Source organism: Hyaena hyaena, unplaced genomic scaffold, assembly GCF_003009895.1.
Source record: "Hyaena hyaena isolate Hyena2069 unplaced genomic scaffold, ASM300989v1 scaffold_87, whole genome shotgun sequence".
Taxonomy (NCBI): domain Eukaryota; kingdom Metazoa; phylum Chordata; class Mammalia; order Carnivora; family Hyaenidae; genus Hyaena; species Hyaena hyaena.
This window is the reverse complement of record NW_024080718.1, coordinates 3820296-3841254: the sequence shown is the minus strand read 5'-3', so window position 1 is coordinate 3841254 and position 20959 is coordinate 3820296.

The following is a 20959-nucleotide window of genomic DNA, read 5'->3' as shown; positions in this document are numbered from 1 at the left end:
ACAGCTTCTCTCTCCCCCCCAATTCACCTCTTTGCACCATGTACCTGCCAAGTTCTGTGGCTCAAGTTAGGCAGATTGTTGTGTTAATACTCAGATCAATTTTCTAGGTGTACAAAATGGTTTGGTGCTAATCTAGCTGCATTTCAGAGATGAGAGAAGCAGAGAACTTCCATGCTGACCCACCATCTTCTAAATCATTGCATACTAATTGGTTGTTAGAGGACAGTGTGTTTAAATAGACATCTGAAAGTTCTAAGGAAATATGAAATATATATTCTTTTGGGGAGACCAGAGTCTCAAACGTAACCTCCTTCTTTGCATTGGCCAAGGAGAAATGAACAAATCAATGACTCTGTCAGGCATCTAATCTTAACTAAACTTCACAAGATATTTTCTTTCTACAAAAACACAATATCCTTGTCCTAATCAGAATCTGTTCCATCCAGGGCCAGATCGTGGGGATTTTTGCCAATCAAATGGTGAATTAGAAGGGTCATTCCTGCTTTCTAGAGAATCATGTAGAACAATTTAAGGAATTAAATGTAAATGGAAACTTCAAAACCAGTTAACCTAAACTAGAATCTATTCTGCTACATGAAACTTTATGAAGAAGATGCAGTTAATTCTAGTAGTCCCATATATTATAGTTTTGAAAGCCTCTTCATTCCTCCTGCAAAATCAAAAGTAACCCGGAAAAACCCTACACTCTACTGTTATAGGCCAGGCATTGTCAAGGGTGTCTCAGATGAATTAACTCTTAATCTTTTCAACAATCCAAAAATGTGAGTGCTTTTATTATCATCCTGTTAAGCAGATGGGGAAATGGAGGCACAGAAAGGTTCAACTATATACCCAAGATTGCACAGCAACTACATGGCAGAAGCAGGATTCAATCCCAGGCCTTCTGATTCTGAAGCCAACGTTTTTAACTGCTTTCACTACATGGAAGATTATTGGTAACTGACCTGGTGTGTCATTAACCCGTAAATACATGAAGAATTGGAAAGCAGATCCTTTAAAAGATTAACTTACATAAGTTACTGGTTTTGTAAAAAACCTGTGTCAGTAACTGAGTCTAACAGAAGCAGTAATACATCTGCATATTGTATTAAATAATGATTCTCTACCAGAATGGTTTAAAAGGCCATCAGAGTATGACTCTTCTAGAACCTCTATAATTCTTACTGCTTCAACCTCACCAATTCCCTGAGACATTAGTGAAAATAACCTTGATAAGCTAAGCTCTGTAGATGATCATGTTCTGAAGGGCAGTGTGTCTGATCTACTTGTTTTATAAGTCTTTCATGTTAACTTCTGTTGGGTCATCAGAGAAATGTTAATATTAAAAAAACAGTGCTTTTAAAAAATTCTGAGATAAATTATTTTGGTATATAATACGGTACATTGTAAAAGTTTTTGACAGAAGAAAATTATAGTTGAAACAGGGCAACTTTGTTCTTCCCTTTTACAATGGTGAAATCAAGATGTATCAAGTGAGTGGTACCCAATAGCCTGGGATCTCAGAAAGGAAGAAAGAGGAGCAGGACAATGACAGAAAGGACAAAAAGGAAGGATTCTGGATGGATTATTGGTACTTTCACACATATGTTCTGGCCTCCCTTTTTAAGTATCATTTCTTAATGTGAACTCCTTTTGGATAGCCTGATGCACACTTTCTCTACCTTTGGGCCCTACTCATCTCAATAAAGGTAAAAACAACAATTTCCTTAAAAACAGAAGATGGGGTCTTCTATCACAGTCCAGGGGTGGACTTAATCAGCGAAGGAAGGAAATGTTATAAATTGAATACTTCAAAACAAAAATCATTATTTGTGAATATGTAACAGAGCTTTTACCTGTTGTGCAGATAATCAGTCAGTCAGTTGGTCGGCCACCGATTCAGAAAATATTGTCACAGCTCAGGTACTCTGTTAGGCACTGTGGAGGTAGCAGTATATGAAACAAAGTCCCTGCTGTCACAGAGCTTACGTCCTAGTTGGGATGGGGGATTGCCAATCCACATATAAACAAGTAAATGTATGTGTCAGGTGGTGACAAGTGCTAGGAAGAAAAACAGAGTGGGAGTAGAAAGGCCTTTCTGATAAGATGACAAGGAGAAAATGATCTAATTGGTTTCCATGATATATATTTTGTAAATAGTCTCAGACACTATACCAGGAAATATCACTGCTTAATGCTAGGCAGTACCATGGGTGTCTTATGGGATTTTATGTAGTCAAAGTGGTTGTCTACCTATATTTTCCTTAAAATTTTTCTAGGCTAAAATTATGAACATGATACAAAACTCTATGGCTTTGATTTCTCATTCACCTCTGGTTTACAGTGGACTCAGTAAATGTTGCTAGGGCCTGACATGTAGATATTAACTTTATTCACCTCCAAATAGAGCTAAGAAACGACCTGTCCTCCTAAGCACTTATATATTTTCAGGAGGATCTCAGCTCTGCCCCAGCTTAATTTTCTAGTAGGTCTTATTTAGTTGGCAAAGAAGAATAGCTGCATTCTGGGTACTTGCCAAGGGGGAAGGGGGACTTAAAACAACACTAAAAAAAATAAAGATAAAAACTAATAGTGTTGAGTACTTATAGTCATTGTGATGTGTTCAACATTTTAGGTCACTTTTTTTATCACTTCATTATTACAGCCACCTTATGATATAGGCCCTTTTAATAGCCTCTGCAGATGAAGAGATAGAAGTCTAGCGAGGCTGTGCCAATTTCCTAAGGTCAGACAACTAGCTAACAGCTGCACAATCCAAACCTAGGTCTGTGAGCTCAGCCATGTATATTTCCAGGGCATGTTTTTCTTCTTTCCTTCCTATTTACTTCTATTCATGTGATCCTGATTGATTCAGTGTATTAAGAACTCTCCTCAATTTTTCTTTGGCTAAGGTAGGGAATAAATAAATAAAACCTCCATTCTATAGGGTTTTTTCTAATTTGTCCTCTGTGATTGGAATATTCCGCTAATAATAATCTGTTTTTTGTCTAGGGTCCCTTTCCCAACTACTGCTGATCACTGCTTCCCTCCCTCTGTCTGCCTTCTCTTCTACTCTGCCTGATTCTTTATGCCATCATCAGCCCATTTTCTGGAGTGACTGTTTAAGAATCCTGGTGGCAGGGGCTCCTGGGTGGCTCAGTCAGTTAAGCGTCCAACTTTGACTCCGGTCATGATCTCACAGTATGTGGGTTCAAGCCCTGCATCAGGCTCTGTGCTGACAGCTAGCTCAGAGCCTGGAGCCTATTTCAGATTCTGTGCTTCCCTCTCTCTCTGACCCTCCCCTGCACATGCTGTCTCTCTCTCTCTCTCAGAAATAAATAAGACATTAAAAAAAAAAAGAATCCTGATACCAGTTCAAAGTTATCCAGCTTTTGGTGAAGATATTGGCAGTCTTTGACTTTCTGTACAGGAATTTTAAGCCCTGCCTTAATTTATATGGGCCTGGAAAATTTTACCATTTTTACATTTTGAGAGATGTCTACACCAAAGGTGTAAGGTTATCAACAACTGAATGGAGCAAAATACCCCTGAAAGCATAAAGTTAAACAATTTTATAGTAGCTTTATTGAGATTTTATTTTGTATTCACTTCATTCTTTACTCCATTCTTTGATCTTGTCCCTTAAAATTATCTTCACTTAAATTGTATATTCCTGGATATGTATATTTATATTAAGGTTTTCATAATCAAAATATTCTAATTGATTAAAAATTTGAAAGATTTGGGGCACCTGAATGGCTCAATTGGTTAAGCATCCAACTTCAGCTCAGGTCATGATCTCACGATTCTTGAGTTCAGGACCCACATTGGGCTCACTGCTGTCAACGTGGAGCCTGCTTCAGATCCTCTGTCCCCCTCTCTCTGCCTGCCCCAGAGAGGGCTTACAAGATGAGAGTTAGTTCAGACTGTCTCTCTCGAAAAGAAATAAAAATTTTTTAAAAAGTCTTTCAAAAGAATTTTAAAGACATAAAAAGGCAGTGGAATTTCATGAGATGTCTGAATAATAGATGAATGAAAATGTGATCTTAGAAGGAAAACATAATGTGAATCTGATCATTATTACTGATTCTTATGTACATTGTTTTGAATATGAGGTTGATTCTGGAAACATGATGGCCAACCTAAGTGCCTCCCCCTTCTCCTCTATGCCCAGTCCTGAATAACTATAGGATTTGAATGAGAGGTCTTGGGCTCTACGTCAGTGCTCCTCACGAAGCTGGTGTGGGACTTTCTCCCTGAGGGTCAAGCTAGAGCCTCTAAATCCCTACTGGGGACCCCCAAGGCAAGAAGAGAACCAGGGTTCCCTGAGGAATGAGGGTACCACCCTGCCATTGGCTCCATATGAGTACATCTGTTCTTCAGAATCCCCAAGAAGTAGAAAGAACACTGAGTGGTTGTGCTAGGTCTGTACTGTGTGAGGAAACAATAGAGTGTGGAGCTTCCTTCTAGCTTTTTCCTCTGCCTCCTGGAGTCCCCACAGTTAGAAAATGCTTTGCCTTCTCCTTGATGGGCCACCACCACCTGGTACCAGAACGATCAGACCTAAGTCTCCACAAGCCAACAACAGAAAAGTCAAGAATACAGCTATACGGTGCTCTCATTCAGAGAAAGACCAAGACAAAGAGGTAGGCGCCCAGAGAAATCACACTCCTGAGTACCTCTGAGGAGACTGCTTTGAGCCCACTCCACAGGTTTTCTGGAGTTGAAAAAACAAACATGATTTTCAAACAAACAAAACCCAATAGGTGAATTGAAGAAAAATGGACTCTCTTGATACCTGCATTAGTGACAAGAAATGCCAAGAGAAAGAAATCACTCAAAAAACAGAACAAAAATAGAAAGATGAAAAGATGATGGGAAGACACGAATGCGTCTAGAGATCTTGTATATGACTAAGTTTTCTGCAAAGAGACAGAGATAAAAGATGGATGACAGGCAATAACTTTACAGATAATAGATGAAAAATGCTCTAGAATAAAGGCAAACCTGTTTGTAGTTTGAAAGAAGATGGTTAATTCCAAGCAGGTTTGGTAAGAGAAAAAAATAGACCAAACCAAAAGAGCATACCTGGGAATAGTGATAGTGATTGTCCTTAATCCATGAGATTTTATGAGAATTAATTTAACTAATAGTTAATTAACACGCAGTGCTTCGAACTGTGCCTGACCTAGAGCAGCAATGCCTGTGGTTACCATTACTCCTAGATTATCTCAAAGCTGCAAGTCAGAGAAGAAAATTGTTTGCAGCAAAAAGAACAAAATTCAGAAATCCCATACCCAGTTAGTTGCTCTGTCCTGGTGACCAGATGTCTGTGACTATGTAAGAACTGAGAAAATAATCGCCACATACCCCATCTGAGGAGTTTTGAAAAATACATGTTTCTCATCTTAAAGAAATGTGAAAAGGAGAGGAAATAGAGACGTACTTCATCTTCCACCTAGGTGAGAGGGATCTCATCTGGGCCCCAAGCTTTGCAGCAACCCTCTGATCAGAAGCAAACCAAAAATAAATGTATTGAAGGACATTTGGATACCCCTAAGTCTAGATACCACCAGATATCAAGAGCTAGTACTCATAGCTGGCACAGTACAAACCATCCCTGTAAATATTCACTCTGGAGATGAGCATTGTCCAGGGAAATGGTTCTCCAGAGCTTTTCCAGGGCATGGAAGATATAAGCAACAAATACTTAGGAAAGAAAATTTAAATAATTTGTCAGATCCTTCCTCTCAGATAACATGAATGAAATAGTTCTTCCATATGAAATGTCATTCTACTAGTTTGAAGGGTCTATTTTTTTCTTCTTTTCCTGTTCCAAATCCTGACACTAGAAGTACTAAAAAATTAGCATGCTATTTGCAACAGTTTCACATTACAGCTGAAGAATATTTTTCAGTATTAACAATGCAAACTACTTCTTAATTTGCACATATGTAGATTAGACATAAAATGAAGGAAGCATGAGATGTATATTGAAATCATTGACACTAGACAGATACTGAATACTAAAATTAGGAATAATTTTTTTGTAAAAAGAGTAAGATTTGTTAAATGTTTGAAATTATACCAAATTTCAGGGTGCCTGGGTGGTTTAGTCAGTTGAGCATCTGACTTCAGCTCAGGTCATGGTCTCATGGTTCATGAGTTTAAGCCCCATGTTGGGCTCTGTGCTGACAGCTCAGAGACCAGAACCTGCTTCGGATTCTGTGTCTTCCTCCCTCTGCCCTTTCCCAGCTTGCGCTCTCTCTTTCTCCCTCCCTCTCAAAAATAAACAAACATTAAAAAATGAAAATATAAAGTAATCAAATTCAGCCTTGGGGCACCTGGCTGGCTCAGTTGGTTAAGCATCCAGCTTTAGCTCAGGTCATGATCTCCCTGTTTGTGAGTTTGAGCCCCACATTGGGCTCACTGCTGTCAGTGCAGAGCCTGCTTCAGATTCTCTGTCCCTCTCTCTGCCGCTCCCCTGCTTGTGCCTTGTTTCTCAAAAATCAATAAATATTTTTTAAAAATTTTAAGAGAAAATTCAGCCTTTTAAACATAACTTTGATTCAAAAATTTCATTTAATTACAAATTCTATATGTACAATATTATTTTTATGTTTTTTTTTACTTTAAATTCAAGTTAGGTAATATACAGTGTAGTCTTGGCTTCAGGAGTAGAGGCCAAGGATTCCTCTCTTACATAGACACCCAGTGCTCATCCCAACAAGTGCCCCTCTTAATAGCCCATCATTGATTTAACCTATTCCCCCACTGCCCAGCAACCTCAACAAATTGCATTTTATTTTTAATTTTAACAGATAATTTCAATGTATTTGAAGAATATTTTTAAATACTTTAGATTATTTTTAACTTGTTTTACATTTTGATGAAATCCTATTCATTTTTTGCATTTGTAATTAAATCACATTTTGGGAGTCTATCTGATAATTTATTATAAGACCATGATAAGTAGTTTTGCTAAAATATAAGCAAGAAAATAAACTTTATAGAAAAAATATGATTTATGAACATGTGTGTTTTTATTTTACAATATTACTGATTCTTCAACAGAAAACTTAGACATATACAGTAATTGGATTCAGTTGCTTTTTATAGTTTGCTAAATTTTGGTGATTTAAACCATAGAGTCACCTATATTTTATTTTGCCATTTTATAGGTATATATTTCCAACATTGGAATAAACAGCATATTTTACTTAACAGTTTATTAACTTGAATTATAATGCCTATTTATACATAAGGTGTGTGGATGTCCATCTGTACTCTTGTCCAAAGTCCCACAAATATTTAGAGTAGGCCTAGTAGCTAACAACGAAACTCAGTTAAATCTACATAGATGATAGACTACCTGGGAGTATAATAATAGGTTCTAAAACCTCTTCAGTTTTGAGGGGGAAATCCTCAAGGAAAATTCCCATAAGACCATAGAAGCAGACAAATTAAACAAACCCAGGAGTTGGTCAGTGGGTAAGGAGAAAGTAAAGTTATCCAAACAAAGTTTTCATCAGAGTACTGAGGGAGAAGCAGGGAATAATATTTGGTATCTTATTTTCAAACATTTAGGGAAATTTAAATCTGATTATGAAAGATCGGATGGAAATATTTATAGAATTCAAGATAGTTTATACACACAGGGAGAGAGAGAGAGTTTTAAAACGATGCACTCTTCATCAGATTTTCTGCTCCTAACAATCCAACAGCTAAACAATCCAACAGCTAAATATATATAGAAGAAAAATTACAAATGCAAGGAGCATATGACAAAAACACAGAAATCTTCACATCTTATTCAGAATTAGGTTCTAACAGCCCAAATAAGTAACAATATATTATACTTTGATTTATCAAGAAACTCAAATAAGTGACAGTGCATTTGTTACAATGCTCATAAAACTTTGATACAAATTATACATCCACTTGACCATAAAGAAAATTGTACTGTAAGTATTAGCATACATATTATTGGTCACAGTTCCGCTCCTATTCAACAAAGTGGGAAACAAATATTTAAAAGGTGACAAAAAAATTTCTTATACTTGGAAATAAATGGAAATAAATGTATTCCTGGATAACCTTCATATCAAAGAAGAAATAAAAAATAAAGTTAAAGTCTATACAGCAATTAGTAAAAACAAAACAAAACAAAAAAAAAAGAAAGAAAAAGTGAAGGAGTTAAAGTGTTTCCAGATTTGTAGTACTTCCTTGGTCCTACCAGAAATAGACACACGCTCTGGTGGAAAATATATCCACTTTTGGCCTGCATAATAAGACAAATAGGAGATAGTGGTAAAAGATTGCCAAGCTCACAAGGAAGCAAGGCACCATAAGCAATGGGAACTGCACTTAACAGATTGAGCTCTCTGGGAACTTCAGATTTTGAAGCTTCTGGAATACTTGAAAAATAAAGATAAAATCACAAAAATGAGCAAGCAACAGAAAACTCAGTAGCAAAATGTAATGTTATGCTATAAATGAATAAATATTTGTTAGTATAAAAAATGAAGGGGAAGAGTTAATCTGCAAATTAGGTACAATTAAAAAATTAGCAAACTCAGAAAAATGGAATAAATTATCCAGAATATACCGCAATGAGACAAAGATACAAAATCTATTAAAAAGAAGGTAAGAACTATGGAATATAGAATACATTCCACCATATCTAATCAGAGTCTCAGAGGAAAAGAATAACGTGAAGAAGAAGAATATTTAAATGGATCATGACTGTTCAGAGATTTACTCAGGATAAAGAAGACCTGTATAGCCAGACACATCATAATGAAACAGATCATTATCAAAACTGAAGAACAGCCAGAGAGAAAGAGCAATCACCACAAGGGAGCAAGAATTAGTCCCCACAAGAGAGCAAGAATCAGCCCAACAGCAAACTTTAGCAGGAACCATGGGAGCCAGGAGCCAGTTGAATAATGTCTTTAAAATGTTGAGAGACCATAACTGTCAACCAAGAACTGTTATACCCATCAAAACTCTCTTTTAAGAATGAAAGGGAAATAAATATATTGCCGGGTAACAAGAACTGAATTTTATCATCAGCAAACCTTTATGAAAACACCTTATAAAACATCTACTCTGAAAAGACAATGATCCCAGAGGGAATATCTGGTGTGGAAGGAAATGTACCAAGAACATGATAAATATAGATATAAATCTAAAGTAAACATCGCATACTAATTTGACAGGTTAAAATGCAAACCTCAAGTACTGGACAGGGACGGTAAATAAATTGGAAGTACAGGGAGAAGATATGGAATGTTTAGAGATTCCTGCATTACTTAGTAAGCAGAGTAAAGTAATGTTTAATCTTAGAGCTGATGTTAAATATGCATTTGGTGACCTACTGGACACCTCAAGTGAAACAAACAGAAATAGAATGTATAAATTTCCTGATCACACACAAAATGATAAAAAAAAAAAAAAAGGTGGTGGAGGGGGGATATTGAACAATCAAATCCTACAAAAAGCAGGATGCATAGAAATCAAGTGCAAAAGGATAGAAACAAGTCCAACTATAGTAATTATAAGGACTCTCCTACAACATTGTAACCAGTGTTTTAAAAAGCCACATTCGATTAAAAACCCAGATACAAATTATTTTACAAGGTATACATCATGTTCTTACAGTGTCCATTGTTTCCTGAGAAGCACATACAAGGACAGGATCGGATACTCAGAGATTTATTGGGGGAAATGCTTGGGAAAGATTGAGGGAGAGGGAGTTAGGGACATGAGGAGAAAGCCTTCCGACAGTGGGGCAGGTCTGACACATGTCAAAAGGAAGAGGGGAGTGAGGAGAGCTGGAAAGGAGGAGCCTCAGACAACAGCACAACTCTGAGAAAGCTTCAGCCAGACCAGTGGAGCGCATGGCAAAGATAGGTCATTAGAATGATCACACTGTCTTCAGTGGCCATCCTCTCTACCCACTGCTGTTCTCAGGCCTTGGCTGTGAGCATCCCAGGGGAAGCATGTCCCTGGTGGGAATGCTGTGGTGGACCTAGAGGTGTGGCAGGCCGAGCTGGTCAGGCCACTGCTTACCTGCCGTAGGCTTCCTTGCAGGGAGAGTGAGTAGTGCACTATCATGGTTTCCACACACAAAAAAATGTGAGACTAATATGATGGGAAAAGATCTACAAAGCTAATATTAACAACAAACATAAGGTGAGGTATATATCTTAAGAATAAGAAAGAAACAGACTTTAAGATGAAAGACCATCTTTATGGAAGTTAATCAGTCTCATTACTCTCTTGCTTACCCTTCCTATACATGTGTATATATATATATTTTTTTTTTGATATGGCAACTAGTATTTTATTTTTTACAGAAATGATTGATAAATCATTTCAGTATCCTCAGGAAAAGTATTACAGTTTTGTTCTGTTAGGGCAATAGGGATCAGAAAATTACAGAAATGAGAAATTATAGGCACTGGTGTAAATTGTCTATGTTTATTCTATGAGAAAAACAAGATATATTTGTGTTTCTAGTACCATGGCAAAAGACAAGAGTTTATGGTTTAAAGATATCACAATTTTTTAGCATTCTTTTGCCTATGGAGACAAAGGAAAAGATAGGCAGAAATTCTCTAGCTTTCTAAAGTTATAGGAAGGAAAGAATAAAATATTTATTTTTAAGAGTAGTAAATTTTCCTACACCTACAATATTAAATGTTGAGCTTTGCCTCTTCCATTTAATGCCACAGTAGGTCTTTAAAAAAATTTCAGTGTAGTTTACATATAATGTTACACTGTTACGTTAGTTTTAGGTATATAACATAACAATTCTCTAACTGTATATTATTCTATGCCCACCATCTATCACCATACAATGCTATTAGAATGCCATTAACTATAGAGTAAAACCTTGGCTTGTGAGTGTAATTCGTTCTGGAAACATGCTTGTAATCTAAAGCAGTCGTATATCAAGTGAATTTCAAGAACCATTGGCTCAGTTGTGATCATGTGATATTCGGTGTCCCAACTAGTCATATTGCAGACATCACTCCTTTATCAAGTTAAAATTCATTAGAAGTGTTTGATCATCTTGCAGAACACTCGCAGAACAAGTTACAATTCAAGGTTTTAGTTAGCATTCCCTATGCTGTACCTTTTATACCTGAGGCTTATTCATTCCATAACTGGAAGATTTATCTCCCACTCCCTTTCACCCATTTTGCCCTTCTCTCCCGCTTTCACCTCTGGAAACCATCAGTTTGTCCTGATACTTGTTGAATAAACTATAGTAACATTCATACAGTTGAGGACTATGTGGACGTAAGAAGTAACAGGGAATATCTTTAAGAGTGGACACAGAGTGTTTTCCATGGCATATTAGGAAATGGAGATGCAAAGCACGAAACCTAATTGATCTTAATAAGATAATAAAATATAGTATGGATGTATCTTTCTACATGTATATTATTTCCCTTATGTAAAAGCTAGCACACTGTATTATTAGGTTAACATGCTCTATTTTATCCAAAATGGAATATAAACAGAAACATATGAATTTGACTCTATTTCAGATTAATAACAAAACCACACTGAAGGGAGAAAATGAATTTTTGAATACAGTACATTGACATTATACCTTCAGTTTGAAGATAAAAATAATTGAAAAAAAATAAATAAATTCTAATTAGTTTGTTTTTCCCAGTCGTATGGAATAGCAATTTGAAACTTTTGGTGTAAAATAGAGATTGAAGGTATGAATAAATATACTGAGGAAATGGGAGCCAATTTTTCACTTTGAATAAGAGCTACATTATAATACGGATAGAAGAGTGATTGAACCGTCTGGAGCTAGACTGCAGTTAGAGGTACCAGCATAAACTCGTGGATTTTCAGATGAATGACAGATGACAGATACATAGAGATAAATAGATCTATGTGTGTATATCTCCCACCCTCTCAGCATCCCACCATGTCTGTAGAAAAGGCCTAGAAATAAAGACACCCCCATAGCAAAGAGCACACTAGATTTTAGTTACCAAATGCCATTTCCCATTATGAGAGAGTGGAGCTCCTTGGAACATTAACTGATTCTAGGGAAAAGTACAAGATGAGCCACAAAAAGTAGAACATTATAAAAAAAATAATGGGGTCATGTCAAAAGGATCTAGGAGCCAGCTTGAAGGGGAAAGGAATTCCTGGATTACATCCTTAATTCTGCTCTCTGGGAGAAACTCTCGCTTCTCTGTGGAGCCTGGCTTCATTTTCTGAAAAATTATTTTTATTAAATTATATTTTCCATGGCCCATCTGAAGTGGGCATTAGGACTTATTCAAGAGATCTGTAGAGGTTTTGCTGCTTATATTTTTCCCGTAAAAGTTTGGGATTTCAAGTCCATTAAATAATCAGTGGACTTTGTGGTTTCCTTGGTAGTGAAGATCGTAGACTTCTGATCCCTTTGTTTCTAGTCAGTCTCCACATCAAGAATCACATCCCAGACTCCTTGTCTAAAGGTAGAGTCACATGACTGCTTAATCTGTTTCCTTTCCACAAGTCCCCACCTTTCAGCTTGATAGTGTCAGGTTTTGGAGACATTCAAAATAATAGGTCTGGTTAACTTTCAATAGACTTTGCTTATTTTTGCCATGGGACTGAATCACTGTATCTAACTAAGGAATATGAACAAGCCTTTGTTTTTCAAAGGTTTTATTTTTCATTTTTTTCTTTTTAGATTCGAGAAGAGTAAGATTTTTCATCTTTGTGACTTGCTGATTTCCAATCAGCCAATTTTTATGTAAGATGTTTTTTTGCTTGTTTTGTGATACCTTGCTCAAAACAGCAAGAAAAGCCACCACATATGAATACTTGTTACAACCACTCCCCCTAATAACACAGGCTCAGTAGGCATTTAGTCTGTGTGAGTTATGACAGGTAGCGATTTTACAAAGTATCTATCCTACATGTAGTATTGGTTTTCACTTTGTTTATTCTGTGTTTATTTCCTCACTGCCTACACTTGACCTCTAACCCAGTGTAACATGTTTTTTTGTTGTAGTAGCAATCTATGTTAAGGTGCAACTTTCTGCATTAATTAGAATGGCACTACCTACTGTAACATATAGACCTTAACCTGTTAGTTATGGCTGCCTAACATAGTGGTCCAGTGAGTGCCCTGATTGGTAGGGCAGTTCTCCTTTACATAGTAATTCAGGACCTTAGATTCCTTCCATCTTATGCCACTATAGCCTTGGTATCCCCACGTCCAACCAACTCGAGGAAAATAAGATCATGAAACCTAGAACTGACACACATCATTCAACGCACATTCGGTTGGTGAGAAGCTGTCACATAATCCCCGGTTGAATGACAACTCCACCCTCTGGAAGAGGAAACACAGATTGCATGTGGAGAGCTGGCTTTCTCCAACACACTGTTTACAATAAGTACTCTAAACCCTTTGGTTAAACTTAGACAATCAGCTGCACAAATCCTGACTCACTTGTTTGCTTTCACTCTCAACATTGGTCAAATTAACCTTGTTTTTTTGTATGTTGAAGTCAAATCTCTAATGTAAAAGTCAACATTTTTAAGTGGAAGGCTTTGTTTCTGTTAAGCTTCATCATGGCAGCCGCCTCTCTATTGAGATGGAAATAATTTAAAGAACATATTTTACTGAATAAAATTCCATGACAGAAAGCAGAAATAATACAATTGTTTAGATGTGCTTTTTAGGATTCTCTTTCTACTTTGTTGTGTTGTTCTGCTGTGCATCTTCACAATAATTTGTCTCTGTGCCCTAGAGGCTTAAAACACTCCCCCATTTCTCAGAGAGGCAGCGTAATAGTGAGTAGGCACATTATGGGTTGAATTGGGTTCACCAAAAAGATATGTTGAAGTCCTCACCACCATCTTCTCAAAATATGACTTTGGAAATAGCGTTGTTTCAGATGTAATTAGTCAAGATGAGATCATGAGGGCAGGCCTTAACCCAAATGATTGGTATCTTTACAAAAAGAGGAAAGATGTTATGAAATCCTTTTCCACAAGGAAAGGGCCAAGTGATGATGGATTGAGGGAGCAGCAAGCCAAGGAATTGCCAGCAGTTAGGAAGAAGGAAGGAAGGTTTCCACCCAAAGTCTCAGTGGGAACATGGTCCCGCTCATGCCTTGATTTGGAACTTCTAGCATCTGGAACTGTGAGAGAATAGATTCCTGTGTTTGTAAGCCCCCCCGCCCCAAGCTGTGGTATTTTGCTATAGCAGCCCTTGGAAACTGATGCAGGGTACAAGGTTGTGGATTAAGCAGAACTGGGGTTGAATACCACTTTTCTCACTTGCCATCTACATCGTTTTGGGCAAGATACTTTACCTCTCAGAGACTATTCCCTCAACTACAGAATGGGAGAGAATAATGTCTACATCTCAGAACTGTTAAGAGAGTTTTTAAAATATTTTGTATAGGTCCTGACACACTAAATTCTGGATTAAGGGGAAATTATTGTGGCATGTTGTCTGCTGTCATCCTGAGTGGTGTAAGTATTTGGATATTCTTCCAGATATCACTGCTGCAGCTTTAAAGCTACCAAAGAAACTTTTCTGCACAGTATATATTTGTCCAGCCAGATATCTCTGTATTTTATCATTCAGACAACAATGGCCCCATGCACAGACAAAATGATCGATTTATCTTTGGCCTCAGAGCAGGCAAAATCTTCTTTGTAAAAGGACCGAGAAGGATACAGTGATACAGTTGATTCATTCATTGGAGAAATACTTATTGAGTATTTAGCATAGTCCTGGGCACCATGCCAAGTCCAAGTGATGCAAAAAGGAAAAGCTAACATCCTCTTACAGACAGTTTACAGGAATGGTCAGGTGATGGGTCTTTTGAGGACAGTACAATGAGAGGTCAAGAAACACCTACCAAGGACATCTGTACTAGCCTTGGGAACCAGGAAAGGACTCCTATAGAAGACGGTGGCTCAGTTGTGCCTCCAGGTATAAATACTAATTATTCAGACGGGAATGTTTGGGGCACAGGTACTCCAAGTAGAGGGAACAAACTAGGCTCAAAAGCCTTATAAGTGGGAATGCTTCCTGGCAATTTCTCAAGGGCACCTAAAAATAGCTCTGGGGTTAAATCTGTATGTTCTTGTGTATTGGGAGATATAATTCCCTTAGACTTGGAAACTTCAACTCCTCTAAGGCAACTGAGTGTTCCCTTACAATCTTGTCATCTATTCTGGTCTTCATTTTACTCCTAAAAATACTTTTACTATAATTTTTTTCAGTTGAAAAAGCATCCTTCTGGCTAAAATAAAATAAGCAGTACAGTCCTTTCGCCTTTACTCTGTTATTTGTTAACAGAGTTCTATCTTGCCTACACAGTGGACTTATTCCTCCCTTGTTTCCTTTATTTTCCAAATGTAGTCTTTAAAAATGATCCCTATGTTTTACTTTAGCACTTTTCTTAAACCTTGATTCATGATGAGCCTCAATATTCTGAAAGCTACTTTTATAGATTGATTTTTCTCATTTGCATTTGTGCTTTCTCGTCCCCTCCCTCTGTCATGTATTTATATGAGTAAGGATGTCCTTTTCAAACATGAGTCCACCAGAGAGGTCCTTCTGTATGACCACACTACTCTCTTTAAATGTTCCCTCCAGCCATCTTCATTTTATTTATCATTGAGACTCGAGATTCAAAATGTCATTTATTTTTAGACTTAACATGTCCCTTGAGCCACATCCCCCTTTAAGATCACTTTCCATGAGATCATACCTATGGTTTTGAAACTTATCTTACTAAAATCTAAGGGGCAGACCTAATAATTCCCAGAGTTCTCTTCACTGATTATTGCAACAACCCATTGATGTCCTTGCAGTGTAGACACTGGGAGAAATTGCTTAGCTTGTTAACAGGATATTGAGTCCAAGTTTTCCTATTGTCTTGAGTTTCACAGAGGTTCTGAAGCCTGCGAATGCCTGCTAATATATTCTCCTAACTTCCAAAGGAAGAGCTAGGCACCTATGGTGAATAAGCAAAGAACATGATCCCAAGTAAGTTATACCACAACAGCTCTTCCCCCACCTTGTGTAAGGCCATATAAGACAAGATGAAAAACAGCATTGAGATGTTGAAGCTGCTGGTGGAGAGGTTCCCTAGTGAGAGAAACAAGTGCTGAGAACTTTCACGTAACTTCTCCAGAGCAGTGCAGGGATAGTTGAGCTTTCCCTCCCTAAGACAAATGAGAGTGTCTATGAAAAAAACAAACCAAACCAAATGAAAACAGAACAAAAACAAACAAAAAAAAAGCTTTTAAAGTTTGGCATGTGATATGTAGCCAGCTGTTCTTGAGCTGGGGGTGAGGCAGTGTTGAGAATGTCCCGATGCTGGAGAATTTGCCATGGATTGCACAGACGGGAATGAATGGTCATGAAGGGGACTTTGCTCAAGACACTGTTGATTTGTTCAAGTTGACCTCAAGAGAGGGGGGCCACCAGCAACTAGGAGCTTAGAGAAGTTATAAGACCTAGCAGAGGGGTTGTAGCCCACATCAGAGAAACTGTAGGTGAGAGATCACCAGCAATGTGAGCCCTAAAGAATCCACAAAATTACTCTATGGAGAAAAAGTCAGTGTTTGGCATTGTCACATCCAGAGAGCACTGATAACAGATATCAATGGAACCAATCAAGTAAGAAGTCTTTGCCCTGTGCCTTCTCTCCTTCCTTCAAGTCCAACTCTAAAGAAACTAAGTGCAGCTGTGTGAATGGGAGATTAAAAGTGGGAGAACAAGATGAAGAAATGGAGAAGCAGCAGCCAGGTGTGGTAGAGGCAGCTAGTTAGTGGTCCATGATGGACTTCCATAAGTAGAGCATATAGGAATGTGACTATCCACTGTGGGGTTAGCTTTTTAAAGGCAGTGCCCTTTGCATGTAGTTGAGCCCAGGGGAATGTGGATGAAAGTGATGTGTGTTACTTGCTACCCTGGCCCACATTAACCTTCTATAAAATGTTCCATGTTCTCCCTTCCCCCTTTCTGTTCACTGGGTATTGATAACCAGGATGTAGCAGACACTACAAATGCCTTACTCATGTGCCCTTAGCCTTTAATATCTAAGTGTACACTAACCCATATTCCAACGGTCTGTACCTAAGTCTCTTTGCCTCAAGGCTTTCTCTAGGTGCTAGAACCTTCTTTGCCCATATACATGGAAGGCTGTAAATGCCAGGGAATTAGCATCTCCCCCAATAGGTGAACAATCTTAAACCAATGACTACTTGGAGTTGGTGGATAAATACCCCCAGCTTCCTCTTCCTTGGATGAGATAACATTGCAGCAAATATTCTATGCTGTTTGCCACTAGGATTAAGCTCTAGTTGCCCTCAGCTATAACTTATGTAACTCTTGTTTTGTTTCCTTTCCCTATCTCACTTCAATGCCCTTTAGTATTGGTTGTGATTGTGTCCCAAATAAAAACACTTTTACTTAAATCCTTATTTCAGGATCTGCTTTTGGGGAAGCCCAAACTAAGAACAGGGCTACTTTGGAGCCCCCATTACTGAAGATAGCTGAGCCTTAGACATCTTGGATCTTTGATTAACTGGATGGAACAGACCCCCTCCTCTGACCTACACCATAGTGCCCTACCCCACCACAGTTGATTCTACCTCTTATATGCAAAACCTACATCTCCATTATATTAAGCCACTGATGTTTCAGGATTTCGCTGTTACAGAACGTCAACCAACACACTGTATGCCCTACTTGCCCCTTTGGCAGGTTTCCAGGCATAAAGCAGATCCAGACCTGGGAAAGGAAGAAATTTTAAATTGGATGAGTGTTTGAAATTTTCATACTACTCCAGCAGGGTATTTTTTATTGCACTGAAAATTAAACTGAAGATTTATTATCTGAGAGTGGCCAAGGTTTCATCCAGGAGTAGGGAAGAGCAAGTTGAAAGGATATGTTAAAAAAAAAAAAAAAAAAAAAAGGTGACGTTCCTCTCTGCTTGCATCCCACAAAGTTTGGCTCTTTCAATAAACTGGTTATAAGTCACATATGTTTATTTGATTCAGCGGAAGTAGATATACTGATAGCTCCATGTGAGCTAACAAAACAATATAAAAATGTTTTTGCTTGGCAAGTTAAATCTTGCTATATTTGATTGTATTTGTTTTCCACTTGACCATGTGGTGAAAGATATATATATATACATACATATATATATATACATATATATTTATGTATATATATATAAACATTACTCCATCTGTGATATTAGCCTACCATCTTATTTTACTTATACGGAAAGATGTTAGTTATGAACTTTAGTTTGGAAGTTTTCATGAAAAATTCTAAACCTCCTCTTCCCTTCTCCCTACCACCCTAAGTCTTGTTCCTAGATGCTGTGTGTTTCTTTCTAGCTCCTTTTGACTGAAAGCTTTGGTTGAAACAAGGGCTTTGCTGTCAACTTCCCTTTACCTGCTGGGCACAGTCTCCTGTTTAACACATGGTTCATGCTCTTTTGTTCCTTCCCCAACCCTTCATTTCAAGATTAAGGCAGGGACCCCGAGGTCATGCCCAGATGTAGACCTTGTGGGGTCCCAGTTTAGATAGAATGGCAAAAGTCAAAATGGAAGCCAATAGTTTGAGTCTTTGGTTTACCATAAATATTTCTGTACCACAAAAAAAACACCTTCAAATTAAGATGTCATTTTGTCCACAACATGAGATTAAAAATCTATATTCCTCTGGATAAATAATACATTCCATTTATTGAATATTTACAACATCTCAGGTGTTGTTCAAAGCACCATGGATATTCTTTTTTTTTTTTTTTTTTATATTTTTATTTATTTCTAGGAGAGAGAGAAACAGCGTGAGCAGCGGAGGGTCAGAGAGAGAGGGAGTCACAGACTGAAGCAGGCTCCAGGCTCTGAGCTGGCAGTCAGCACAGAGCCCGACGCGGGGCTCTAACCCACAAACCGCGAGATCATGACCTAAGCGAAAGTCGGACGCTTAACCGACTAAGCCACCCAGGCTCCCCGCACCATGGATATTCTAATGCATTTCACCCTTACAACACATTCTGTTAAACAAGGACTCTCCTTATATCCCTTTTACAGATAAGAAGCTGAGGAATCAAGAGGACAAGAAAATTGTTCTAAGTCACAGTGCTCTGAAGGAGTGGAGTCTTGGTTTAAATTCAGGCAGGCCATGCCAGACTCACAGCCAGGCACCTCACCTTCATTTAACCCTCACGACAGTCTTCAATACAGCACTCACAATTTACAAATGAAGGTACAAAGGCTCAGAAGTTAAGAAACTTGCCAAATCTGTGTTTAAAATTTAGTCCCCAAATACTCTCCTTAACCTTAGGGTGAATGTATAATTTATAGTCTATACTCCAGGGCACTTTTAAGAGTGAAAAGGGACCTTGCTAACAATGATACTTGCACAGGCGCAGGGCAATGCGTGATTGCCCTCCATTCTGCCCATCTGTTCTGCTTCCTACCTTTGAAGACTTCTTCAAAATAACAAGAGAGAAACCTCTTTCCCCAGTGTTTTGTGAACTAGTACAACTGTTACCCTCCCCTCTCTCTGTTCATGTCCTCCTTGGAAACACCATTCCATCAGCTTCCTCTTTTCTACTTCAAGTCATTTGAGGAAAAAACCCCACACAATTAGGTCTTATAAATGTATTTTCTTCAAGTGCGAAATGACGGGGTTTTTTTTGAGACTTGGAGAAAATAACATCCTTTCAACTGAAAACAGAGCTGAGCAAAATGGGAGGAGAGCTCAGTGAGGCTAATAATTTAAAGAGAAATTTATAGGTCCGCTGATCCCGTGACTAACAAGTAATTTGCTGTCTGTAGCTGTAGAGGCAAGAAAACAGTGCTCAAAACCAGCTGAGCAAGGGAATCTCCTCGGCATTAACAACAATGCAGATGCCCAAGTCCCATCCCATACTTCCTGAATCCATTTTAGAGCGTGAACTCTCCAGTGTCTGTCCCTTTTTAGAGCCTCACCAGGGCATCAGATTCACAGCCAGGGAGAACAAATCAATATTAAATCTCTATAACCCCAATAGCCCTTTCTTAGAGAACTGTAGAGTAGGCTTATTAATATTCATCTTGTGCCATTATGGCTACCAAACAGTTCATCCTGGGCTGGCTGGCTTGCTTTCTTCCTTCCTTCCTTCCTTCCTTCCTTCCTTCCTTCCTTCCTTCCTTTTCGAGGGGGGGGAGGGGGAGAGACAGAGCGAGAAGAAGCATGTGAATGAACAGGGGAGGGGTAGAGAGGCAGGGAGAGAGAGAAAATCTGAAGCAGTCTCCATGCTCAGTGCAGATCCCATCGCAGGACTTGATCTCATGACCCTGAGATCATGTCCTGAGCCGAAATCAAGAATTGGAGGCTCAACTGACTGAGCCATCCAGATGCCCCATCCTGGATTTTCTTCAACATATTTTAGATAGGACTTTTTTGGGGGGTTGTTTTTCTATTCTAAAATGGGTCAAACCACATCTTTCACATCTGTTTAAGAAGTTTTTGCCATCTTTCATGATTCCTTTCTCTTATTCTCTAATACCTCTTCTTTCTTTACATCTTCTTATACATACATATGCATGCATGTATATGTATATGTGTGAAATAATGGTTTGTTGGAGCTTTGGAGGAAACAACATCCTTTCAACTAATGAAACAGAGCTGGACCAAATGGGAGAATGTAAGCATAACGCATATACATCTATAGAGATAATTAAGGTGAACACATTAATTCACAGATGATTATTTATATATATGTATATAAATACACACACATACGCATACAATACATATATACATACTGGCCTTCTAAAATTGGAATGAGCTCTTTTTTTTTTCAAATAGTTTATTGTCAAATTAGTTTCCACATAACACTCAGTGCTCATCCCCACAAGTGCCCTCCTCCATGCCCATCCCCCCTCC